The sequence below is a fragment of the Hemicordylus capensis genome, chromosome 6 (assembly GCF_027244095.1).
Source record: "Hemicordylus capensis ecotype Gifberg chromosome 6, rHemCap1.1.pri, whole genome shotgun sequence".
Lineage (NCBI taxonomy): Eukaryota > Metazoa > Chordata > Lepidosauria > Squamata > Cordylidae > Hemicordylus > Hemicordylus capensis.
The window spans coordinates 116809183-116835293 of record NC_069662.1 but is presented as its reverse complement, the minus strand read 5'-3'; the positions used below and the strand labels follow the sequence as shown (position 1 = coordinate 116835293).

The window sequence follows — 26111 nt, the reverse complement described above, 5'->3', positions numbered from 1 at the left end:
TCTTGGATGATATCAGTTACTTTGATCCCGATTTGTGTTGGGATCAAAACTGCCTTAGTTGCCCAGGTAGATTATGAACACAGAGAACTCATCCCATTCTCATTGGTTCTTCTGGGCCTCTCAGTGGCCTTTTGATATCCCTTACCATTGAGCAGCTTTTCTCAGATCAAGATGAGCTGAGAAACACCATTTGTGGTGTTTCACAAGTAACAATCAGTCCTACTTGGAGGGCCTATCCCAGAAGATGGTGCTAGAGGAATTACTCTTTGAGCATTGACCTATGGAGTCCCAGAAGGTTCCAGCTTGTCTCCCATGCAATTTTACATGCATTTTAATCGTTTGTGAGAAACTGCCCTGAGATTTGGGGTTCTGTGATCACTATGCCAATGACACCTAACTCATCTTTCCATTTGATTCCAGGGAGGCAATAAAGGTTCTGAAGGTTGAGATGGACTGATGTATGCTAACAAGCTAAGACTTAAACCAGACAATATAGAAGTTCTGTCAGTCACTAGGAAAGGCAAGTCCAGATAGATAGGCCTGCCTGGATGACAATCAACTTTCCTTGAAGGATCAAGCTTTGCTCTTGGATAGCAACATGGAAGCCATGCATTTCATGTTTTACAGCCCAGCCAAAACTCTGGCTGTAGCATTTTGCACCAGCTGTTTCCTATCCTGGAAAAGGCAGTTCTGGCCATGTCATACATGCCCGGATCACATCCAGATTAGATTACTGCTGCATGCTCTACATGGTGCTACCTCTGAAAAGTGTTTGGAAATTTCAGCTGATGCAAAATGCCCCAGCCAATGTTTTGGCTGAGGCCAAACACATGCCGATTCTATTCAGTCTCCCCTGGCTTCCAACCACTTTCCAAGCACAATTCAAAATGCCAGTGATTACCTTAAAAAACCTAAATGGTTCCAGATCAGATCAGGATATTAAAAATATTTAAATTTTAGTTAGCCAATAATGTACTGAGGTATATGTATGCAGAAAAGTCACAGAATAGAACCCCCAAACAGTCTAATACAATGGCTATGGCATTGTTTCTGCATTAGGAAGAAATAACAGCTTCTATCATGTTCTACTATGCCACTTCAAAAAGCCAAAGGTTTCAAGTTCTGACCCATGTCCAGTGTTCCATCTAAGGCGTGCACGTGTGCATGCACTCACACATTTTTTTATTTCAGTTAATTGTAGATCCAGGTTTAATCAGGAAGGTCCCACTTTGAATGCATGTGCGCTCACACTGTCTTGATACTGCCACCTAGAACAAAACTAATTCTGCACAGAGATGGACCTGCACCTAGGTCCTGCACCTAGAACAAAACTAATTCTGCACAAGAGTGATCATTGTTAATTGACTGCCTCAGTTTTGGGTAGAGGGGATGCAGCTAAGCCTCAGCATGGGCTTCTCATACATGCCTGGGGTTGATGGAAGAAGAACACTGAACGCAGAACGCTGGAGAAAGGAGGCACACTGTGGCATTCCCATGCAGCAAGTGGAACTTGAGAAGAGGCACAGAAAGCAGCGATAGAGCAGCAATACTAATGGGATCCAGGGAAGAAGGAAGGCCAATGGCAACAAGGGACTAAAAGGGGGAGTAACATGCATTCATGGATGCAGGGGTGGCTCCAAGGGATAGCAAGTGCTTCCCCCCAAATTCTTCCTGCTCCCCTTTTGCACCCCAACCCACCAGCTTGGAACTTTACAGCAGGCAATACAGTCAGACTGTAATATGATCCTATAGCTTGGATTAATTATTTCCAGAAGGTCTCTGTTTAAAGAAGCCTCCGCTACCCCAGAACAAACAGCAGAAGCCAGCACAGCCAGGTAAATAAGCCTTCTTTCCTGACCAGGAACATGGCTGGGTGAGACCATGTGTGCAGGGGGCTTGCAGGGCCATTTCCCCTGCAGATTTCGGCTGGCCTGGTACTGACCTCTCTCTCCATGCCAGGCTTCACTGCCAAACAGCGTTGGACAGGAAGAGAAAACAAGCGGAAAGCAAACTGGAAGGTGTGGCCTAATCCAAAAAGACAGTGAGGATGCAGCCAAGCCTGGGCGTGGCTGCCTGTGAGAGCCACTAGGATCTGCATGGATCCCAGCAGTGCTGTGGTGCTGAACCCAGCACCGTAGCCCGGCTCCTAGCTGAGTTTAAGAGTTCAAACATGCCCTTAACCTCAGTGCCAGCTGCTTGCAGCTCGCACTGACACAGAGATGGTGGCCTAGCACACCCGTCCCCTGGAAGAATCTCCCAGGGCACTGAGCTCGGCACACAATGCACAGTGGTATTATCGGAGGCTGAGACGAGTCCCAGCCTCGGAACAATCTGCCCTGTTCCGCACAGCACGGAGCAGGGCTGATTGTGTGGAGCGTGCTCTCAAAAGGCTTACAAGGATAATCTGGAAGGCAGGCAAGATTTGGGAAGCCTTCCCGCCACCCACCCAGTAAGTTGTGTGAATAGCTCCAGTATTTTCTAAAAGAAATCTGGCCCATTGTATGAATAAGTTTGATAATGTCAAGCAAGCAGTCATTGATAATTTCAGAGCTTTTTATGCTAAGAAACACAATTCTAAGAAAAGCAGATGCTCCCTCATTAAACAAGGCTTGCCCTCCACTGACTATCATGGGTATTGAGAAAAGTTGTCAAAAGTCTCTTGATGTATTGAGAAAAGTTGTCAAAAGTCTCTTGATCTGAAGAAAGTTGCAGACAGATTTGCATCTTGCCACAATAGCTGTTTCAGCTTCATTAGTTTAGGTAAATAAACTAATTACCTGACGTCTGTAAGTATTTAATGTACAGCAGAATCCTTGTTCTCCTAATAATGCCCTTTGCCACCCCTTTGCTCCCCAAAACTAATTGTTCTGGATTCGCCCCTGCATGAATGGCAACATGAAACTTAGAAGCCAGGGGCATCTCCCAATCAATTTCCCCCATACATGCTGGGGTTTAAATGCTTCCCTCTAATGTAGCTGGTTCCAGGAGAATGTAGAAAATTTTAATGTTAACCATTTTCCTAACTTTCCTCCAACAACTTTGTAGTTATGGTAAAAAGTGTTGAACCCCAAACCTCAATGAAAGGTGAAAATTACTTTTCAACTATTTGACAGAGAATTTAAAGAAGAATAACTTTTTAGATAAATGATCTGATAAGAAGAAAAAAGTGCTTTGAGATCTACATACAAAAGTAGGAGTGCTTTTCAGGCAATTAAATTATTTCCCTGCAGGCACTGTCTTTTCAATCTGAGCTAATGACATCATTTAAGGATGGTCCATTTAACTAAGAGTCTTTTGCGAGGCAGACAGACAGAAGGCAATCTCAAAGTGTTTGCTAGGAATTCCCATATCTCAGAATTTAATACTAAAATACTTCCATCAAATTCTTACATTCAAACATTAACCAACAGGATGAAAGAATAATCTCATAAGAAATATGTGTTGCAGCTTTTCAAGAAGTTTCTCCCATATATTTCCCCTTCCTTGAAAAGGAATCAATTTCACCCTAATGGCAATTATGCCACTTTGAAGTAATAAGGATATCAAGTTGGCTCAGTCTTTAGTCCTGCCTCTAGAGTGCGCCCAAATCACTTCTATTACCTATGGCTTCAACAGTAAATTTCCTGTTCCTACTCTATTAATATGTAAATTAGCTCAGAATTTCTAAGAAAGAGGACTGGTCTAGCCTGTGGCAGCCACCCACCACATGACAGTGAAAATGTTAAACTTTTTCAAAGCACATCTATTTTTACAATACCCAGAAATCTATACAGATACATCATCATGGTCAGGGATGTATTTACCAACCATATACAGTACACCGAAGAGCTTAAAAGCCTTTCCCCACCCAGTGGTAACTCACTGCTTACAAAAATTGTGCTCCTTGCTTTCACACACAGCTGTCCTGAGGATACAAAGGTGCATAGGAGGGCACATTGTTGTGATGGAACACATAGATGCTGCTCATGAGGATTGACAATTTCTGCACTTGCAAAGTTGGCTTTCGGGAAAGGGAAACTCCAGAAAAGCACACGGGTAGCAGTTCTGTGGTATTCATCAGAGCACTCATGGAGTTTTGAATACAAATAAGCAGCTTTGATTCAAGGGTCTCCGTGCATACACTCCTTATCTTAGCTTCAAACCTTCTATGGTCTTGCCCCTGCTGCCACTTAGGTCCCCATTCTCATATTCCAAAACATCACTACTGCAACCCCTGCTAACTTGGTAAAGAGGCACCTTTTAACATGGTGATTCTGTTTATTTAGCAGGGGGAGAGTAACTGGCCCTATTCACCCCCAGCACAGTACTTCCAGTGACTGTTGCTAGTGTCTGTCTTATGTTTCTTTTTAGATTGTGAGCCCTTTGGGAACAGGGATCCATCTTATTTATGTATTATTTCTCTGTGTAAACTGCCCTGAGCCATTTTTGGAAGGGTGGTATAGAAATTGAAATCAAAAAAATAATATTCACTCATCCAGCACCACTGTGTTCAGCTATTCAGAAGGTATCCTGCTCTCTAAACAATCCAGCCTTTTCACCCTTACTCCCCCTTATTTCTGGTACTGCTGTCCTGGGCATAAACTTCCTGGGTGCACACAATACCAACATCTTCTGTCCATCCAAGCCAAACACAGATGACAGTGCATCTCTGGGGGTATGTTTGGCTTGTTGTGTGTGTCTCACAGTGCCCACACAGTGCCCCCTTGCTCAGGAGAGCCTTTGCCAGCTATACAATTAGAAAAATGTTGTCCATCACCACAATTTTCTGAGGGCAGGTTCAGATGAACATTGCCCCGCACACACAAGAACATCAGATCTGTGGCAAGAACATACCTCCCCTGATGTCACTGGTGGATGTGCCAATGCACTCTTAGCATATCCTGTAATCGCATGAGAGGGATGCTCATCTACCCCTCTATGCATGCTTCAACAAAGTTTTGGAGTGCATGTGGAGGGACAATTCACCTGAAGCAGCCATAAGAATTGTTCCATGGCTGTGCACATTGTTGTACAACTTGCAGGCCTACTTATTGCATTCCTCCAGCTTGCTTCCCAAGGTAAGCAACTCTTGTCAGTGGTTAGGATATTTTTGCATCACAGCACCACTATATTTTCAAACTGTACCTCTTTGGCTTGCTTGGCATGTGTTGCCAAAGGGGACAGTGCCTTAGAAACCCAACAGCTGCTCATCAACTGTTAGGTCAGACCCAGGAATGTAGATGTGCTGAAGTTCCCACACACAAAAAAGGTCCAGATTCCTCTAAAGGCGACCAGCTTGGCAATCAGTTGCCTCTCCTGTCATGTGGCTTTTGTCACTGAACCTTAAATTCCTCAAATCATCTCAGCTGCATCATGGCACAGAAATAGTCCCTGCAGAGCTGCATGATTGGCATGAAACACACCAGCCAGGCTTAGCAGGCTAAAATATGCTTTCAGTTTGGTTAGGTCAAGGTGCTGCCATCAGAACATAGGAAGTTGCTGTCTACTGAGTCAGACTGTTGATCCTAGAGCAGCATTTTCTACTGTGACTGGCAGTGTCTCTCCAGGACTTCAGGCAGTATTTGGATTCCTCCCTCCGGTTTCATGATGGTTCTCTCTCAGAATATAGGGGAGGGAGTTGCTTTACTCACTGCTTCCTCCTGATGGACTAAACTACTCTTGGTCTGGCCTCTTACCAGAGGACCCCAACCCCTCCTGACCTCTTTGCAGTGAGCAAGTGATAAAATGGTTGTAGACCACCATTTCTGCTTCGCATGTAACCCATTATCTAGGTACCTGCACTGGCAGGTGAGGTTCAGCAGACTATTCAGTAGCTTACATCCCACCTCTACATCTTCTTGCTCTCTCCACCTGGAACCAAGCTCTATCCCACTCCCTGGGCAGTATCCCACCAGAAGAAATGGGAAAAGACCAGAGATGTACTGTGGGTGGTTGATCCACTGACGCCAGGCTCTCTGAAGCTGACATATTGCAGTTGATGTTGTGAGATAAATAGATAGATAGATAGATAGATAGATAGATAGATAGATAGATAGATGGATGCTTTATTCTGCTGGTAAAAATTCCTGTTTCTCTGAGGTCAGATGCTTCTGAATGCTTATTTGTTCTGAACACTAGGTCTGACATTGTGGGAAGGAGTGGTTTCATCTTCTGTAACTCGACAGCATAGAACTATGCAGTGCCTCAGACTGGTTTTGAGACACTATCATCATCAAGGGAAACAAAATTAAGTTTCCTAAGAGAAATGGGGTGTTCTGCCCCATCCCAAAGGGATTAATATGGGCATGGGATAGATACCACCTCACCACAGAAAGTCCATTCATTTCTATAGTGATTTTTCTTCCAATTGACTTAACATGAGCATGGGATGGAGAACACCCCACAACAGAAAGCCAATTCATTTTGGGGTAGTTTTCTACCCTTTGTCATATTTTTATTAATAACATAAATATCGTAACTGGTGAGGGGACAATACCTGTGGATATATCGTGAACCAGCGTGCAGGTAAGAGTTTTACAATAAGAGCATAGCTGGGAGTGCAGTGGTTTGCTTCTTTGCACACTTTTACACAGCTTGTGTGGAAATCCACCCTCAAATCCAGATGAGAGATAAATTAAAATATGCCCACAAACATGTATCATACAACCATTCATTGAAAAGCCTCCTCTTATGGGAAAATACAACATCCAGCTCAACATTTTGAAGCTCTATACACTAAACTGTACATTATTCTATACTGGTATGTAACTATGATCACATCCCAGTTTGATGTGCTGCCTTGTTCACCCAAAAGGTCCATCCATACCAACAAATCTTAGTTTGTATTAAAACAAAAACAGAAAAGTAAATCTCCTCCCCTCGCAAAGAGGAGGGGGAGCATGTAAGTCAGAGGCTCATGCTGGTAAAGCAAAACTTAAACTTTATATCTGAACCTGATCATTGCGATCAGTCTCAGTCAGATCTGACTTTGTCTATCCCAATAGTCTCCATAGCAAGAAAGCTCCTACCAGTCTAAGCAGCCAGTGTACTATCAGGAATTGGCTGGAAAGAGTACAAAACTCTTTTACTCTCCAGCCAATCAGGCACAGCAATCCTGTAATTAGCTAACTGTGTTGTATGCTGGTCTCCCCAGGGGACCCCACGCCTTCCTCAACTATGGCTCAGTAGCTTCCTCAAGTGGTGTCACAACTGGATGCATCCAGCTACAAACAAGTGACCATTCTGCTTGACACAGGCAGAAGGTGAAGGGACCGCCCTCCCTAGTACTGTGACACAAAATGAAATGAAACAGAAATGGTAATGGTTTTTCTTTTTAAAAGAAAGCTGCACTGGATCCCTCGGTGTTAGCTAATTACAGACCTGTTTCTAACCTTCCATGGTTGGGCAAGGTGATTGAACAGGTGGTGACCTCTCAGCTCCAGGCAGTTTTGGATGATGCAAATTATCTAGACCCATTTCAAACTGGCTTTCGGGTGGGCTTCGGGGTTGAGGCTGCCTTGATCGGCCTGATGGATGATCTCCAACTGGCTATAGACAGAGGGAGTGTGACTCTGCTGATCCTTTTGGATCTCTCTGCAGCTTTTGATACCATCGACCCTGGTATCCTTCTTGACTGCCTGAGGGAGGTGGGATTGGGTGGCACTGTTTTACAGTGGTTACGCTCCTACTTCTCTGGTAGATTCCAGACGGTATTGCTTGGACACTGTTGTTCTGCAAAGCAAGATCTAAAGTGTGGAGTTCCGCATCGCGCCATACTGTCTCCAATGCTCTTTAACGTCAACATGAAACCGTTGGATGAGATCATCAGGAGGTTTGCTGCAGGGTGTTATCAATATGCTGATAACACCCAGATCTACTTCTCCCTGTTGACCTCATCAGGAAATGGCATATCATCACTAAATGCCTGCCTGGAGATGGTAATGGCCTGGATGAGAGATATCAAACTGAAGTTGAATCCAAATAAGATGGAGTTACTGACTGTGGGGGGTCAGGATCCAAGAAATGGTTTAGATCTGCCTGTTCTGGGTGGGGTTGCACTCCCCCTGAAAGATCAGATACATAGCTTGGGAGTGGTCTTGAACTCCAAGCTGTCCCTGATTTCCCAGGCTGAGGCAGTGGCCAGGAGCACTTTTTATCAGCTTTGGCTGATAGGAACATAGGAAGCTGCCATATACCAAGTCAGACCATTGGCCTATCTAGCTCACTATTGTCTTCACAGACTGGCAGTGGCTTCTCCAATGTTGCCGGCAGGAATCTCTCTCAGCCCTATCTTGGAGAAGCTAGGGAGGTAACTTGGAACCTAGATGCAATTCGCAGAGAGGCTCCATCCCCTGAGGGGAATATCTTATAGTGATCTAGTCTCCCTTTCATATGCAGCCATGTTTCTGGTCAATGATCGAAATAAGGTATGTTCTGTTCTGTTCATATGCAACCAGGATGGACCCTGCTTAACTAAGGGGACAAGTCATGCTTGCTACCACAAGGCCAGCTCGTCAACAACATCCATTTCTAGAGGTAAATGACCTTAAAACAGTGGCACATATGCTGTGCAAATGCTGGTAACCTCCAGGCTTGACTACTGTAATGCACTCTATGTGGGGCTACTTTTGTACATAGTCCGGAAACTACAATTGGTACTCAAAGCAGCAGCCAGACTGGTCTCTAGGACAACACGAAGGGATCGCATAACACCAGTTCTGAAAGAACTGCACAGGCTGCCGATATGTTTCCAGGTGAAATACAAAGTGCTGGTTATTACCTATAAAGCCATTAATGGCTTGGATCCAGGCTATTTAAGAGAGCGCCTCCTTTGTCATGAACCCTGCCACCAGTTACCATTTTCGAAGAGGTCCGGTTATGGTTGCCACTGGTTCGTTGGTGGCAACCCAGGACCAGGCTTTCTCTGTGGCTACCCCAGGGCTTTGGAATATGCCCCCTGATGAAATAAGAGCATCCCCTTCTCTGTTTGTTTTCAGAAAGACCCTCAAGACTCTCCTGTTCTTGCAAGCTTTAAGATATTCCCCTTAGGGGGTGGAGCCACTCTGGGAAGAGCAGAATGTTCCAAGTTCCCTCCCTGGCTTCTCAAAGATAGGGCTGAGAGAGATTCCTGCCTGCAACCTTGGAGAAGCCGCTGCCAGTCTGTGAAGACAATACTGAGATAGATAGACCCAGTATATGGCAGTTTCCTATGTTCCTAAGCTTTTAATTAGAATTTTAATAATTTTAATAATTTGCTTTAATAACTGCTTTATACTATTGTGTTTTTTAATCTGTGTTGACTTTTAAATACTTTAAATTTTGTACACCACCACTGATATGTACATATCAGGTGGTATAAATATATGACAGATAGACAGATAATGTACTGCCTCTGAACCAGAGAGAGTCACATGCACCAACAGGCTTTGTGAACACATCTACATACAAATCTGTGCACATCTAACCCAGACAATCAATGGTATCACCTTCAACTGCACAAACCACCTATTTGGAGGAAGGCCCAATCTTAATTCCCCTGGTACAGGTGATCAGCACTGTCAAAGCTGACAGCACTGACCATCTGTTTGATGCTCTGATAGTGGTTCACAAACTAGTGTCAGGAAGTATGCTTGCAGTTCCCCAGCGCTGGATGCAGAGATCTATCCTTAGGAACTGCACAGAGAGGGGTTTTTTTCTGTTCCACATGTAGTTCATGATCCAGCAGATGGTACATGCACACAATTCTGCAGAAGCACCCTTACTGCATAAGAGTGACTGTACACTGAAGAGCGCTATTAAAAAAACCCAGACATCCTTGCTTCCAGCTCCCCAAATCCTCCCTTTTGAAAAGCAAAACAGGTTATCTACACAGTCTTAATATTAAACAAGATATGTTTCTACAGTGGGACACAAATATGCATATACAGTATGTGTTTAGGACACTGCACAGGAAATCAACATTTACTGATTGTTAATGTAACTGGAAAGCTAATTAGCAAGACTGGGGCATTAATCCCAGCATCCTGGCTGAATACCAGAATGGATAATTACATCTACCTATCCAAAAACACCCTTTGTCACTTCAATTAGATATGCTATTCCTCATTTCCTGGCTGCAAAATGTTCTCCTGTGTTCACAGGACCAATGTGACAGTTTCCTATGTTCTGTCCAAGAGACAGCTTTATTTGGTGCTAGCACGAGTGGTAATATCTCAGATTACAGATCTTACGAAATACTTAAAAATATTGCTAGTGAGTGTTCATAGTTGCATGAACAATCTTTAGATTAAGAACTAACCAACCAACATTAAAAATGTACAACCTACACATTTCATGAAGTGAAATCTAATTGGTGCCCAGGTGTATATCTGGGAGTTGCTCAAGGGTAAACTTCTTTGTGAATCAGCAGTAAAGAAAGCTCCCTACCACACAAGGAAAAGCTTCCCTGAATTATGCAAAAGTAAGCTCCTTTAAATGTCCATTTGGATAAAATCGTACTAGCAACTCATAAAAAGCACATTAGCATGCAGTAAAAACATCCAATGCTATGTTTATATTGGTAGGCAAATATAGTGTGACTACTTTCCTCACCATCTCTATCGACGTCCCCCCCCCATGCCCAAATTTGCAAAATAAAAAATAATTCCAAACTGTACCTATTTTAAACTATGCATCTCTTACTAAAAGATATGCATATGTTTGCACAGTCCAAATCCAACATGACAGTTTTCCTGTTTTCTCCAGCACTATTTTTCTTTAAAACTATTAGGGACAGAAATATTTTGCACCTATTATTATTATTTATTATTATTACATTTATATCCTGCTCTTCCTCCAAGAAGCCCAGAGCAGTGTACTACATACTTAAGTTTCTCTTTCACAACAACCCTGTGAAGTAAGTTAGGCTGAGAGAGAAGTGACTGGCCCAGAGTCACCCAGCTAGTTTCATGGCTGAATGGGGATTTGAACTTGGGTCTCCCCAGTCCTCGTCCAGCACTCTAACCACTACACCACGCTGGCTTGGTAAATAAATTCTAAAAATTATTTCAAAAATAAACCCAGGAGTATGATGGTATGCCCAGCTTTTCTTACACTAGGGGAAAATATGTTACAAAAAATGGAGTACATCACTCCAGCGCCATTTTAAAAACCACTTAATCTACTCTTGCCACTACTGCTCTTTTGTCAGTCTCAATAAATAAGTATTTTATGCATATTAATATATGTCTGGATAAAAATTCTCTCTTGTAAGAACAAAATTCATGTCACATTCTGTAGAACTATGCTACTATACATAATTACTTTAATGCTTTCAGAATGAAAATGGCAATTCTAAAAACATTTCAACTTTTTAAAAAGATAGATATTAGATTCCGATAGTAAGAATTTAGAAAATAATTCTACGTTTGAAGTCTTATAATGGAAGGCATTATCTCTCAGATAAACTGCCCAAGGCCCTTAATAGTCCTATTTTAAATATCACACTGTACAAACTATCCTCATGTTATCATGTATACTATAATAAAAAATATTAAGAAATATCATAGGGGGTAAAACACAGAATAATTCCTCTTAAAGACTTAACTGTGAATACACTCAAAGTCGGAACGCGGCCTAGGAGTGAAGAAAGCCATAACCCAGCGTGAGATTTCCCTGATCTGGCCTCTTAGGGTCATAAAATGCAAAACATCTTTGCCTAACTGTCTCCATTCACTTCTGCCTTAACTATTTGGGTTATAAATACTTTCGTCCCCTGACATGTGTTCTCCCACAGGCTCCATTTCCTGTGGAAATTGTAAATTCTGTACATATTACCATAATAAACACAGTGCTGCAATATTATTGTGGACAGAGAGAGCTGAAGTGTTTCCCTAGATAAAACACACACACACACACACACACACGTTCTTCTCAGTGGAAAAGGTTAGGTTCCTATAATAGTTATTTTAAAATGTGATGAGAACATATATTATTTTGGACTTGGCTAAATAATGATAATAATTTGCTAATCGGCAACTGCAATGTATTGCATCAGTACTGAGTCTGTAAACATCTTTATAGCAGCAATGCAGTCATTTGAAGTATACAGGAGAGAAATTCAGAATTCGTTGCCGACGCTTATGGAGGAGCGAAGGAGTCTTTTGCATGTCTTCGACAATAAAGCATTATTCCACCGTCACAAAGCGGGGGAGGGGAAGAGGAGAGACCTTTGGAGACAGTATAGTTCTGTCGGTTGCGCAAATGTGCAGTTGCTAAGAGGCAAATATGCCTCTCTTGTAATCAAATCGCCCAGCTCAGCACTGCTGCTGGCTTGGGGCAAAACGCAAATTCCACCAGCCACAAACTTAGAAACAGTCTTGAATTATTTGTTGCTGACCGCTGGCTGAACCCTGTCCTGATGAGCACCATCACCATTAGCTACTTCTCAGTGTATTCCATCACCCAGTGGCAACAGCAGCATGCTACAGCTCAGGCTACAAGAAATTGATCAAACAGGGTAATGAGACTATTTCTTCATGGAGGTTATTTTAAATGAATATAAATATTTTCTTTCTACATAATTTGCCACAAAAGGTCACCAAGCTCCCTATGATTCTAAAGAAAAATGCTGCAGAATCCCTATCTCCATATCTGAGCAAAACGAACAATTCTGTAGATTTCCCCCCCTCCTCCATTTGACGATGGCATAAATCTTAATAGCCTGGCAGCATCTTATACAATTGATTAGAGGAAACATTTAAGCTGCACATTTTAGTTACAGCTGAAAAGATAGAATGCAATTTCAGAAAGATGTATAACTAATCATGACTTACTGATTATGAACCTTCCACAGAGGAACATTTCTGCTGAACAGCCTAAACTCTCTCACACACCCACTGAACACATGGACTGGCATTCAAAGGGCTGTGTATATAGTGCCCTATGAGCACATCAGTGCCTTTCGGTGAGCTGTGTTCCATATAGACACACATCTGCCTTCAGCACTTTGCACCCATGCACGTGATGAGAGCAGGGGAATCCAGCGATACTCTTCTGGACTCATACAGAAGTGCTTTCTGTTCACACATTGGGCTCTTTGACCCCAGCCATACCATTAGCTGTAGGTTGAGCACAGCAAGAATTACGGGGATTAAATACTTCATAATGGATTAAAGGTTTGCTACAGATTCCTTTTTCATAATGAATCTTGCATCTGTACTACTGAACATGACTTACACGTACTTACAACTGAGGCCCATTTCACATTGCCATGGTGCAGAGGAAAGACCTTTCAAAGCTGCATATAATTTTCAAGGTGGATTTTCAGAAGTGTCTTTATTTAAGTCCAATTAAAATCTGATGCAATATCACTGCTTCATTGTGGTTAACAACTTCCAGAGGGGTGGCCATGTTAATCTATTGCAGCAGATTCAAAAAGCGTCTTGTGAAACCTTAAAAACCAACATATTTATTACAACATGAGCATTTGTGCTGCATCAGATGCATCAAGTGCATAGATATACTTGCCAACTGGAGATGTGCTTCATCAGAACCATGTAGTCTACACGTGCTCATGCTACCATAAACTTGTTGATCTTAAGGTGACACAAGACCTTCTTTTTTGCTTTAGAGTGGCCACTGTCACCTGACATGACTGTATCAAGAAAACAGATATAACTGAAAAACTTACTGGAATTTAATTCATTTAAAATAACTTATTCTCAACCAATCCAAAGCAATTCACAATGTAACAATATTGACAGAACCCAAAATGTAACAGCAACCAGAACTACCACCCACAATACACTGCATATAAAGACAGCAAAAGAACAAATGGAACAGTAGCAGCATTCACATCAGCAGCAGGAAACAGACTAAAGCAAGTCCAAAAGCCCTCTGCAAGAGCCAGGTCTTCACTTAGCATCTAGGAGGAGAACAGTGTGGGAAGCCCACCTAGCCCCTACAGTTGTCATTCCACAGTCGTCAGCACCTCCAACGAAATGGCCCTGCTCATAGCACATGCCTGCTGTATCTCCCACAGAAGGCATTCAGAGCAGGGCCTTAGAAAATGAACGAAGGGAGGTACATCCAGGTGATGGCAGCCTTTTTAGCACCCAGAGTACAAGCCATGTAGGGCTCTAAAGGAGAGAACTAGCTGTTGCTTACATTCAGGGTAGAGAACAAATTGTGTATAATGACTCAACGTTTTTATTTAGTACTTTATCAAATCAACCCTCCATTGAGTTCATATCCTTTCCATACTGACAACATTAAAGCTAGTATGCTTGAGAGAGAGAGAAAGAGAGAGAAAGAGAAATGAAGAATCTGGATTATGAGATAAAATACTTAATAGTGTATTTATAATCCACATTGTCACCAAATGTCTGGAATTACATTAGAGATGGAACACATACTCTAAACAGATAGAACACAGATGGTCAAGGTCTGCATTCTCGAGAGCCACTTTATTCTTCAAGAGCCGGAAGCATATATCATCATGTAAACCAAATCCTTCATGGACAGCCAAGCACTATATTGAAGTCAGTGCTATAACAGTGTGGTTTGCATCCGTTCATGAGGTCATCTTTTTTGGCTAATTATTATTATTATTGAATAGCATCTATACGTTTCTACAAGCCAGAGAAGGGCCAGGTCCATGCAGATTCAAAAATCCACGTTGAATGATATTAGCCCAACATAGACATAACATGCAACAGTAGTTTAGCATGCATCTGACTACCTAAGCTGCGGTTTAAAACTAGCCACAAACAACAATATGAAACCAGGGTTTGAAAGGTATCATTTGATGTTAAAGTTGTTCCAAGCAAGCCTTAATTAAGGAATGTTTCTCCACCTCTCCATTCCTCTGCTTGCAAGATGGCAAGCAGACCTTGCTAGTGTCCCTTTCTGTCCATACCTTCCAAAAGCAAGGCTTAGCTCAGAGAGCTAAACAATTCACTAATTTTGGTTCTCATTACCAAAATGGAGAGGCTTAGTGGGGAGGAAGGTTCCTACCTGTCTCCCAACACATGAGCAACCCTCCCCATCAGGCTCTGCCGCTAGTGCAGCACACAATTAGTGCCACAGCAAGTGGCAGAGCAAGGAGCTGAAGGAGGAAGTCCTCCGGCATCCCACAATGCACCATGCCCATTGTGATTGGGGGCACTGGGGGATTCCCACACTGCTGGGCACTCTTGCCGCCTGACTTTGTGGACGCTTGGGCTGCAGGCAGCCTGAACGTGCACACGACCAAGGACTGGGGTAGGGGGGCACGCTTGAGCCCTTCCACCTCAGTAATTAGCCGGGTAAAAAATTCAGGCCCACAGGGCAGTTCCAGGATTTGGTCCATTCCCGGCGCTCCACACAAGCAGCCCTACCCGGGTAGGGATGTGCAAGCCTAGGCAGGGCTGCTCATGTGCATGCCCTCACTTTATGTTTATGTTCTTTAGGATCTGTTCACAGAAATCTTTGTGCATGAGTGTCACCATGCTCAAGCACAAAGAAAATGGACTGTGCAAAGCACTATACAGAAATATCCAGTATAATGTCAATCAGCTGTGCAAATATTGTAGGTTCCAAATTCTTAGCTATCTGATGATTACAAAAAGGGTTAAAAAATATTTGCTGAAGCATCAGTGCAAACTGTGGAAAGTGAATCCCACAGTCTAAGGCAGAAAACTACCAGTAACTACCATTCTTTCTAAGGCACAAAACATTCCAGAACATGTTCATCATTGAATTCTTAACATGTACACAAATGGGACAAAATGCATTAAATTACCAATTAAAATCAATAGTAAGGGGAAATTAGCAACCATGAGCAGAAGAGCTCTAATCAACTGTCTAGCCATTTGACAAAGTCAGTGGCAAAAGCAAAGGAATCATCACAACTTCAAGTGCCAATGAGCCAGATGGCATTACTGGAAAAATTATGCCCACAGATTGGCAGCTTGATCCTGTGATTGCTGCCCAAGGGAAGTAGTAATGAAAACAAGGAACAGTTAGATGTGATGGAGTAAATCAATTATCACCAACTCACGGTGGCTTTTTTTACTTCAGAAACTTGCCCTATCTATCAAGCACCTGGTAGGTGAAAAGGTTCCATCAGTTCTGCCGACAAGACAACTCAGTCAATGAAAAGGAGTAGAATGAAATATAATTTTCATTCAGAGTTGACCAAACAATTTTTCTCCTCCTTTTGGTCAGCAATTATGCAATAGATAAATATATTTCTAGGCGCTGCCATGAAAGCATTCCTACAGACATCTGAAGCATAGGCATACCATTAAGCTGCATTTTATTTATCCCCCCACCCCTAGAGTTGTTTTAGCAAAGTCTAAACATCATGCAAAAGAAAGTAAGGAAGTTTTAAGAGGAAAATTTCTGGACTGACACAGTGAGAAGAACAAAGCAATTTGATATTTACAGCTTAAACAATTTAGATAACCAAACTCCCCATGTGCAAGGCTGAAATAACATCTGAAATTGAACAAGGCTTGTGGATACTAGAAAAGCAAGTCATTTCTATTCCTTCTTCAAAAACTAGATATTAAACCAGTGCTGGTCAAAAGCGATTTTTTGGATCCCACCTACTCCCCCAGCCCCATCTTACATAGGAACATAGGAAGCTGCCATATACTGAGTCAGACCATTGTTCTATCTAGCTCAGCATTGTCTTCACAGACTGGCAGTGGCTTCTTCAAGGTTGCAGGCAGGAATCTCTCTCAGCACTATCTTGGAGATGCCAGGGAAGAAACTTGGAAGCTTTTGCTCCTCCCAGAGCCGCTCCATCCCCTAAGGGGTGCTGGCACTTCTAGTCTCCCATTCCCAGAGCCCATTCCCATGAGCCCCTGGTGGCGCAGTGGTAAAACTGCTGCCCTGTAACCAGAAGGTTACAAGTTCAATCCTGACCAGGGGCTCAAGGTTGACTCAGCCTTCCATCCTTCCAAGGTCGGTAAAATGAGCACCCAGAATGTTGGGGGCAATATGCTAAATCATTGTAAACTGCGTAGAGAGCTCCGGCTATAAAGCGGTATATAAATGTAAGTGCTATTGCTATTGCTATATGCCAGTGTGAGAGCCAACGTGGTGTAGTGGTTAGAGTGCTGGACTAGGACCGGGGAGACCCGAGTTCAAATCCCCATTCAGCCATGATACTAGCTGGGTGACTCTGGGCCAGTCACTTCTCTCTCAGCCTAGCCTACTTCACAGGGTTGTTGTGAAAGAGAAACAAGTATGTAGTACACCACTCTGGGCTCCTTGGAGGAAGAGCGGGATATAAATGTAATAATAATAATAATAACAACAACAATATGCAACCAAGGCAAACCCTGCTTAGCTAAGGGGATAAGTCATGCTTGCTACCACAAGACCAGCTCTCCTCTGCCCAAAATCTTCTTGCAAAACGTTGAGCCAGACACTTTAAGCAAACACCGTCCACTCTGAGCAGTTTCTAAAATGTGGCAGACCATGCCAGCCACAACTCCCACCCACTTGGCAGGCTGCCAAAACATCACAATGGACAAACAAACAACTATATGCCCCTAGACAGATGGCTCTACACCGAGGGCAGCAAACTAAACTGGGAGACAGTCCAGCACAAATGAAGGAGTTCACTTAGCAAAAGGAAGCACGATGTACAAAAAGGGTGTTTGTGGGCCTCTGTCGGAGAGTTAAAACAAGTTTAATGTTTGCTAGGGCTAGAGGCTGTGTCAGAGAGGCAACTGTCCACCACGGCTTTTGGGTCGACAATGAATACAGCACTGAACTCAAAGAAAAGCTTTGCAGCTTCTTCACAGACATACAGAAGGAACTCTAAAGAAGGCAAAAAAGACAAAGTAACAGCAAGCAGGTGAATATACCAGATGGTAGCTCCCCAACCCACCCAAAGGCTGAGACCCTAACACTGCACATGTGCAGGGACATCGCACTAGCACAAGGCTGCTGCAGAACCCAGTTGTGCTGAGTCTGGAGCTTGCGTCCCACACTAGTGTTGCACTAATGCGAGCATGCTTGTGCACAAGGTGTGCAACCTGTAGCTCATCTCATATGTTTTGCAGGGAATATTTGTGCAATAGAGCAATTCTGAAAATACCCGTGATTTAGCACAGCTACGCGATCTTGCACTAGTGTGATTTTGTTCATTGTGAAAGCACAGCATTAGACCAGATGCTGGCCACAGTGTTCATGCAAATGAAATAAAGTTTTTTACATTCTGATGGATGAAAAATCTAAGTTCTATAGAAAGCCCCTATGGGCTGTGAATGTTCCAGGATAGTCAGCAAAGGGGCTGCCTTGTTTGCCTGAACTGGATGTCTTATTTCAGGAAAAGGACCCAAATACCCAAACAGACCACACCTGCCTACATTTTAATTATATGGGGGATTTATATCCTACCTTTCCATACAGTCAAAGGCAGTTAACAGCCAGTTTCAAAATAAAGATCAAATAATAAAATAATGTTACAGCAAATAAATCAGAAGCACTAAAACATCAACCAACAACAGATCACTAAGGTCTCTGAAGAGAAACATATTCATTCTTTATTTAACAAATTTGTATACCGCCCAATACCAAAGTCTCTAGGCAGCTCACAGAAATCTCTAGGCAGTTTACAACAATAACATAAGCATAGGAACAGCAATACCATAAGAATAGGAATGTACAAAGCATCCTTTCCTTTGTACATTCCTAGTGGAGCTATGATACATTCCTACTATGCTGGCCTTGGGCCGAAATAAACAAATACATATGTACATGGTACATTCCTACACTGAGCTACAGTCTGGCTGTGGGAAGGGCATATGAACCAGTCAGTACATTTTCATCTTCAGAAAAGGTCTTGCTCTGTAGGCCACTACCACTGCCATCTGAGTATATAGAACAAGGCTTCCTCAGTGGTGGCACACCAGCTGTGCAACTATATCACAGGAAATCTGGCTGGTCCCCTTTCACTAAGTCTTCAGACACTAGCTAAAAATTACGCATTTAATCTTGCATTTCAGTAAGGCACTATTGGATGACAATGTCTGCTATGCTTATTGTTGCTGCCATTATGGTTGTTCTTGACATGATATTGGTTTTATTGGTTACTAGTTTTATGGTTGCTGTTTGCTACCTGAAGGTCCTATTTTAGTATGAAAAGGTTGTGTGTGTGTGTGTGTGTGTGTGTGTGTGTGTGTGTGTGTGTGTAAATAAACACCCCTTAGAGCAGCACAAGAATTTTTTTTCAACTTAAACAACATGCCAAATCATATCTTGAGGACTACCTCTCTTGACCACACTTCCAAGATCTTTTGAGTCTCTACAAAACAAAGAACATGTTTGTAATCTGAACTGCAAGTTTGAATCAAGAACACATAAGTGGTGTGCCATATCTGATTTTCTAGATCATTGTTTTCATATTGCACAGTGTGGATACTCACTGCATTACCATTTTTATAACCAGGCAGGCACCCAGGTGGGCATGTTTTCAACATTCGTGTCCACAAGGCAAAGAACTATCTACAACTACCTACTCTGCTCCATGGCAATTGTTTCAAATATCTCCATCATATTCTTTGATGCCACTTTAAAAATCCATAAATCAGTCAAAGAATTTTAAAAGCTAAGCTGAAACCGAGAAAGTATTATTTTAAGTCCCAAACAAGAACTAATGGAAAGGTTTTGTTTTGTTTCATGGCTAAAGGGCTTGAACATTCAACATAAAACAACCTGAGTTATTTTCTTGTAATCAGGGCACCTGAAGCTTGATCAGGTTCTAGGATATATACCATAAAGGGATAAACTGACAAGATTTGCCAAAGGAGAATTTATTTTAGATGAACGAAGACATTAACTCAACATACTGTTATAAGCATCAAAATCATGGGCTGAGGCAGGGGGAGAAATAATCAGTCTACACTTCTGAGGATGTCCCTCCAAAATCTTCTAAAGATGAGGATTTAAAAGAAAAAGTGAGCAAATGGAAGTCATAGTAAAAGTTTTTAAAATATCAGTAAAACTAAAAACAAATAGAAATTATGTACACAGCAAACCCTAAGGTGTGTTACCCTTATTTATTTAAAATATTTATATCTCCAGTGCACTATTGCTGACAGCTCACAAAATTAGTAAAATTGACTACCATTAATCTATCCTTTTAAAAAAAGAATATTTGCAAATTAAGCATTAGCTTAAGAGCTACTTCACAAAGATCTTTTCCTCTAAACATCCAAACTACCCTTCGACACACATTCAAGGGGAGAAAGCCAACAGGTGAATCAGCAGGATGTGCTTACCAGCAGTGATTCCTATGAGCCCAGCGGCCAGAAAATGACCATTGTGGTAATGAACAGTGCTGTTAGCATAGCCACGCGTAATCACGGGCACATGTGTGGCCAAGGGTGGCTTGCAAATAAAAGAGTCCTGCTGTGTGAACTTTTAAAAATTTCACTCCAAAATCAAGGTAACTAACATGCCCTTTAGAATCTGTACAGCATCAGATGCTTTGCTCTTTTCCCATTTCATTTTTTTAAAAGAAGTCTCTTTACCAGAGAGATTACAATGCTAACTATATATGAGAATACCCATACAGCTGAGTTTTCCCCCACTCCTGATTTTCAAGTATATAAAGTGTTTATTAAGATCAAGTCAAGGCCTGACACGGCTGTATTAAAAACAAAAAAGATGTGCAACATTGTTGTCCTATACAAGAGCCTGTCATTTCGGTTATAAGAAGCCCAGTCATCAATAAGTGGAAAAAATCCTTTTCAAAAATCAATTATTTGGAGTCTTTTGTATAAAGAAGTACCACACTTTTCAGACAACCGGTATTAATGAGCAGGCATGACTATAGAATCTCCATCAGTTGTTCTGACCAAGCTGAAACTACTCCAGGCTCTCATTGAAATTCCATTAATCTGGTGCAGCCAGGCCCACTGTGAAAATCAAAACTCCATCTAACCCTTTATCAGTTCACAATAACCTACAAGTGAACTCTGCCTGTTAGCATTTAGCAAGTTATGATTTTGCCATCAATCAGGCTGTGAGCCAATCAAATAAAATCCGACCAGGCAGAAACAGTGTGCTTGGCAAAAAATCTCTATCTTGTTTTATTCTGCAGTATATTTTTGGTGCAATTCTTTCCACGCCTATTTCTGAGGGGTGTCTGGACCTCTACATTATTCTCCTCTCTTGCAATTTAATTGCTGCCAGCAATCAAGTCAAAGCATCACTGAAGTGTGCTCGAATTTCATTAGAAGATATAACTTAGGCTACTTTCCTACAGTACCTAATAAACCATAAAGAAACCAAAACACATATGGCTTGAGGGAATAACTGGAAAATTAGGTGGCCATTTGGGAACTGAGTGAACTTTTGAACCAAGGAAACAGATTTGGGGGGGGGGAGATATTTTTTAGAAAACAAAGAGGGGAGGGAGACAGACTTTAAAATGCATATCAATATTTTTGAGGGGTTGGGTTGACATTTTCAGAGCCTACATTACATTAGCACTATGAAAAATACATACATTTATAGTTTATAATCCATCAAAGTTTGGATTTTTAGTTCGTGCTTACCATGAAGCAAGAGCTGAAAGGACAAATCCCCTACCAGATTTGACAAAAAGGCCTTTTGGCGACTTGTGCTAATTTAGTTATACTGTACTCATTGTCAAAAGAATTATCTTCCTTCTAATTAATACACTATTAGGAAAAGGTCAGTCAAAAGAGCAGGTTTTTTTCATTATGAGACTGTACATCCAATACCCCACAGCCACAAGCAGAAAACTATTGCTATATACTCTCTATTATCTTTTTAGCTAAATGCCGGACAATAAATCAGAAGTGGAATTATTTACTATACAGTCTTAAAGATAGTAGCCGACATCCTGACTAAATTGACTCAAGGAAGTCTCATTTTAATTTCAATGGGATTTCCTTGAGTAAATTTAGTCAGGATGTCAGCCAGTGTTTAATTCTGTTGCTATGATGTAATCACTGAAGATGAGTGGTCTATATGTTAATGGAGAATGTGATTGGCTACAGATAGATCCTAATTCCCCATTTATGCCTCAATGGGTAATACATCTACTTGCATGTACAGTCCAGAGATTTCACATTTCCATGTAAGTGCACTTTAGTATCTGGCCCTGCATTTAAAACACTCAAGACTGCACGTGGCTGGAAAAGAAGTAAGGTATTTAGGAAAACGTTATAGTCAGTTCATTGTTCGTTCTGTACATAGAACCTTTAGTGATTTCCTAGATAAAGACAACTTACCTATGAAGCAGATATCAACATTTATGAAGTATACCCCACAAACACAACTCACTCCAATTAAAGAAGGCCAGACTGATATTTAATCAAAACTGAAACAGCTTGTTTCATTGTATAATCTTCATATGTATTCATAATGTTTGTAGTAGGAAATATACACATATTTATTGTAGGAAATATGTACATACTTTAGTAACAGCATTGGAAATTTGTTAAACAAATTATGTGCACATTAATATTGATAATAACATCTGAGCATCAGCCTTGTTCAGCAATTCACTATTCACTTCCACCAACAAAAACAGCAGATGAAGATTTCCCTCTCCTCTAATTTCTTATATTTTCTTTGTAGCTGTGCTCAATAAGCCAAAGCAATAAAACACACCAAATTGGTATGTTAGGATATAAACTACTTCTGTTTTTACTTTGTTTAATGCCTTAGAAAAAAGATCAGTCTAGATTTTATGGAATCTGTTTTGCCAGTAAATATAAATTTATATACATATTTTTAAAAGGTAGCCAAAAGCAAAAAGCTATTTTATGGCCGGCTTTAAGCAAGGAGTCCTTCCTTTATTCCAACATAGGGAACTTCAATAGAAAATAACTTTGATTGTTACCATGACACGATTTACACAGTCCTGCGAATATAAAGATACTACATTCTACATTCAGTTGCTAGAAGGTTTATCACTTAGGTACATACTTAACTTATCCCTGTTCTGCAATAGACATAATTTTATACCTCATAAAAGCAATATATGTTTCCAAAGGGAATAATCTGGATAACATAAAATGTTGAGTAGTATGTTGCAGGAAGCATCTTTTCATTCAGCAATTGTGCCTCGCGATGGAGTTGGAGCTGCACAGTTTGATTATCACATGAGCACAAAAAACATCACTCACTTCCAAGTCTACACTTTGGAGCAGCCAATTAATATCTATGGTTATTTATAAACATATTTAATTTATCACCCTGCCTGATAAACGTCAGAAAAAGATCACTGCAAACCATGATGCAATAATCTCTACTGAATATCCAAACGCTCATCCTCAAAAGTATATAAAATTGATCTTGCTTATTAAGATGTGATATTTAAACTCAGAACTGAAAGTAACCTGTTCAAACATTAGCATCAATAATGGTTTGAATGAGAAAGTCATACTCTGCAACATTTCACGGATGAAAACAGGGACATGTTTGTGAATGTGTAGAAAGTATAGCCAACCAGCCTGGGAGGTGCAGTGTACAAAGTGTAGAGCCGCCTACAAGGTATGTAGGACAAGACACCTACACGGTACGACATACAATTCTGACTACAAGCATGCCACAAATGGAAAGTGGGTAATAAAGTGCATGCAGAGCACATCGTACTAAATTACCAAAACAGAGCAGTCAAGCCCTTCCCTCCAACATTTCACAGATGAAAATGGGGATACACTTGTAACAACCAGTTCTCATACCACGTCCTGACCCACCATGACATATTGTTGGAGACTAGATTCCACCACAATATGCTGTGCACTGCATAGTGCCTTAGTGTTGTGCACAATCCTGAGGAATAGCAAGCTCTAGCAATCCATATGAAAAAAAATCAAGCAAGGCATCCCCAAGAGGCAAAGCTAAGGGACGGTGATAAACTAGGGCCAGATTCCAGAAAACAGGGATTGTCCCTGGTAAATACGGGCAGCTGGAGCCTATGGAAATCATACTGAAAAGCCACAAGAAAAATTAATGTAATATTCTATGAACTCATTTTCCTGGAGTTTGCACCCCCCAAAAAGAAATCAAATATGTTGTTTCCTTATTTATACAATAAAACAAAGTATACGCTCTGTATTAAAAAGTTGTATACACACAATTATTTTGAGGGGTTGTAAAGAATTTTTGGATGTATGCCACTGAAGAAGGCTGAGAAAGAGTCAAAATGCAACTGGCATACAGGTAGACCTCGTTACTCACAGTCCTGACATCCGCAGCCGGGAAACAAGACACCCGTCCGAGGTATACACAGTAAATAAAAAGGCTAAAAATTGTGTGTGTGTGTGTGTGTTTCCTAGGTGGCTGGAAATAACCTCCAAGGTCGTTTCCGACCACCATTTTGCGGTACAGAGCAATTTTGTGCCTCCTTTTTGAAGAAAAAATATTTCCCACAATTTTTTTTTGGTGGAGAAAATGGTGGAATTGTGGCTTTGGGGGCATTGGTGGACAGCTAGAGAAACACGGAGCATAGTATAGCACTTTCTTTCAATTATTTCTTCAGTTTTCAGCCTTTTAAACCCTTTTTACTCCTCCAGGAACCCTAATCCCCACCTCTCACCCCAATTCCCATTGCCTCAATGCCTTGTTATCCACAGCTTCGCTATCCACGGCTTCAGTTGAAAACAGAACACCCACAGATAACAAGATCCATCTGTATTGTGAAGAACCAGGGTCGTGCAAACAGGTTCGACATCGAACCGGTTCGGTTTGACCATTCAGGGTCAAACCGAACCATCACATCTTTGGTCCAATCCCAGACCAAACACACACATCCTTCGCGGACATTTAAAAAAAATTTCAAAAAATTATTTTTACTTACACCCTTTGGGGAACTTGTTGGAGCCGACCGGGGGGGGGGGTGTCCCGCGGAGCTCCCCCCCCCCGCCACTGGCCTCCTATCATTCCCATACCAGCTCTTTGACCCATCCGGACCTTCTTCCTCTGGCACAGCAGCCATTTGGGAGGCCACCGCGCCTGTGCAATTAGCCTCTGCATGACCCGGCTGAATGGCTGGTATGGGCATGAAGGGAGGGTGGCGGGGGGAGGGGGAAGCTCAGCCGGCCCCCTGCCACCACCTCCAACAACTTCCCCCAAAGGGGTAAGTAAAAAAATATATAATTTTTTTAAAAAATGTTCACAGACCCGCCCAGACCAGACTGAACCAGGTGGTTTGAGGGGGTGCCAGACAGAACTGGCCCGGTCCGGACTCGAACTGAACCAGCCGGTTCTGTGCACATTCCTATGAAGAACTAGTAGACATCTTTTCTGGAACAATTCATATCAACTCACAGATGTTTTAAGAAATATCCATGGAGTTTCATTAAGGAAATCATACTGACCTTGTTTCACACCGACTTGAAATCTTGGAAGAAATATTCATTTGGACTTTTAAATATTATTATTAGAGGACTGAAATAATATACTTTTAATGAAATGAGATTATTAATTGTAAAGACCTTAATAGTGTCAATTATTGTGGTTTATAAATGGGATCAAGGCATGGAATCAATGAAGGAATATAATTTATTATGCAAATTTGATTAAATGAGATACTTCAAGATTTAAGATTTGTAAATTAAGATTTTTATTTGAGAGATTCTTTTGTGCACTACCAGTGAGAAATTAGGGCCAGATTCCAGAAAATAGGGATCATCCCTGTTAAATACGGGCAGTTAGAGATTATGGAAATCATACTGAAGAGCCACAAGAATATTTTATTTAATATTTTATGAACTTACGCTTCTGGAGTTTGCACCCCCAAAATCAAATATGTTGTTTCCTTATTTATACAATAAAAAAGAGAAAGCCATTAAAAAGCACAATAAAATTATGCAAGGACCCGATTTGATTAACAAAATCAAATACAATTTTATAGTATATTTTGGTCACCCATCCATTATGTGGGGGCAGGGAAGAAAATCTGAGATACCTATTTTGGCAACAGAAAAACAAGTGAATATGGTCTCTTTTTAAAAAACGTCACTGTGATTTTTTTACCACTAGAGAGAGCTCTTCAGTTCCTTAAAGGGTGCTTGTGGAGGTAATAAAACGAAGCCCATATGTCTCTTGAGGCCTTGCCGTTTATCTGTTTCCCAGAAAATACACCATGCAGTTCAGAGAACCATTGCAGATCA

At 41.5% G+C, this 26111-nt stretch overlaps 1 protein-coding gene across 1 annotated transcript in view; it reads right to left on the bottom strand.

The window, feature by feature from the left end:
* The window catches only part of SKAP2 (src kinase associated phosphoprotein 2), a 170659-nt gene that overhangs the window by 108939 nt on the left and 35609 nt on the right, over positions 1–26111 (bottom strand). The gene's annotated exons all lie outside the window — the stretch shown is intronic.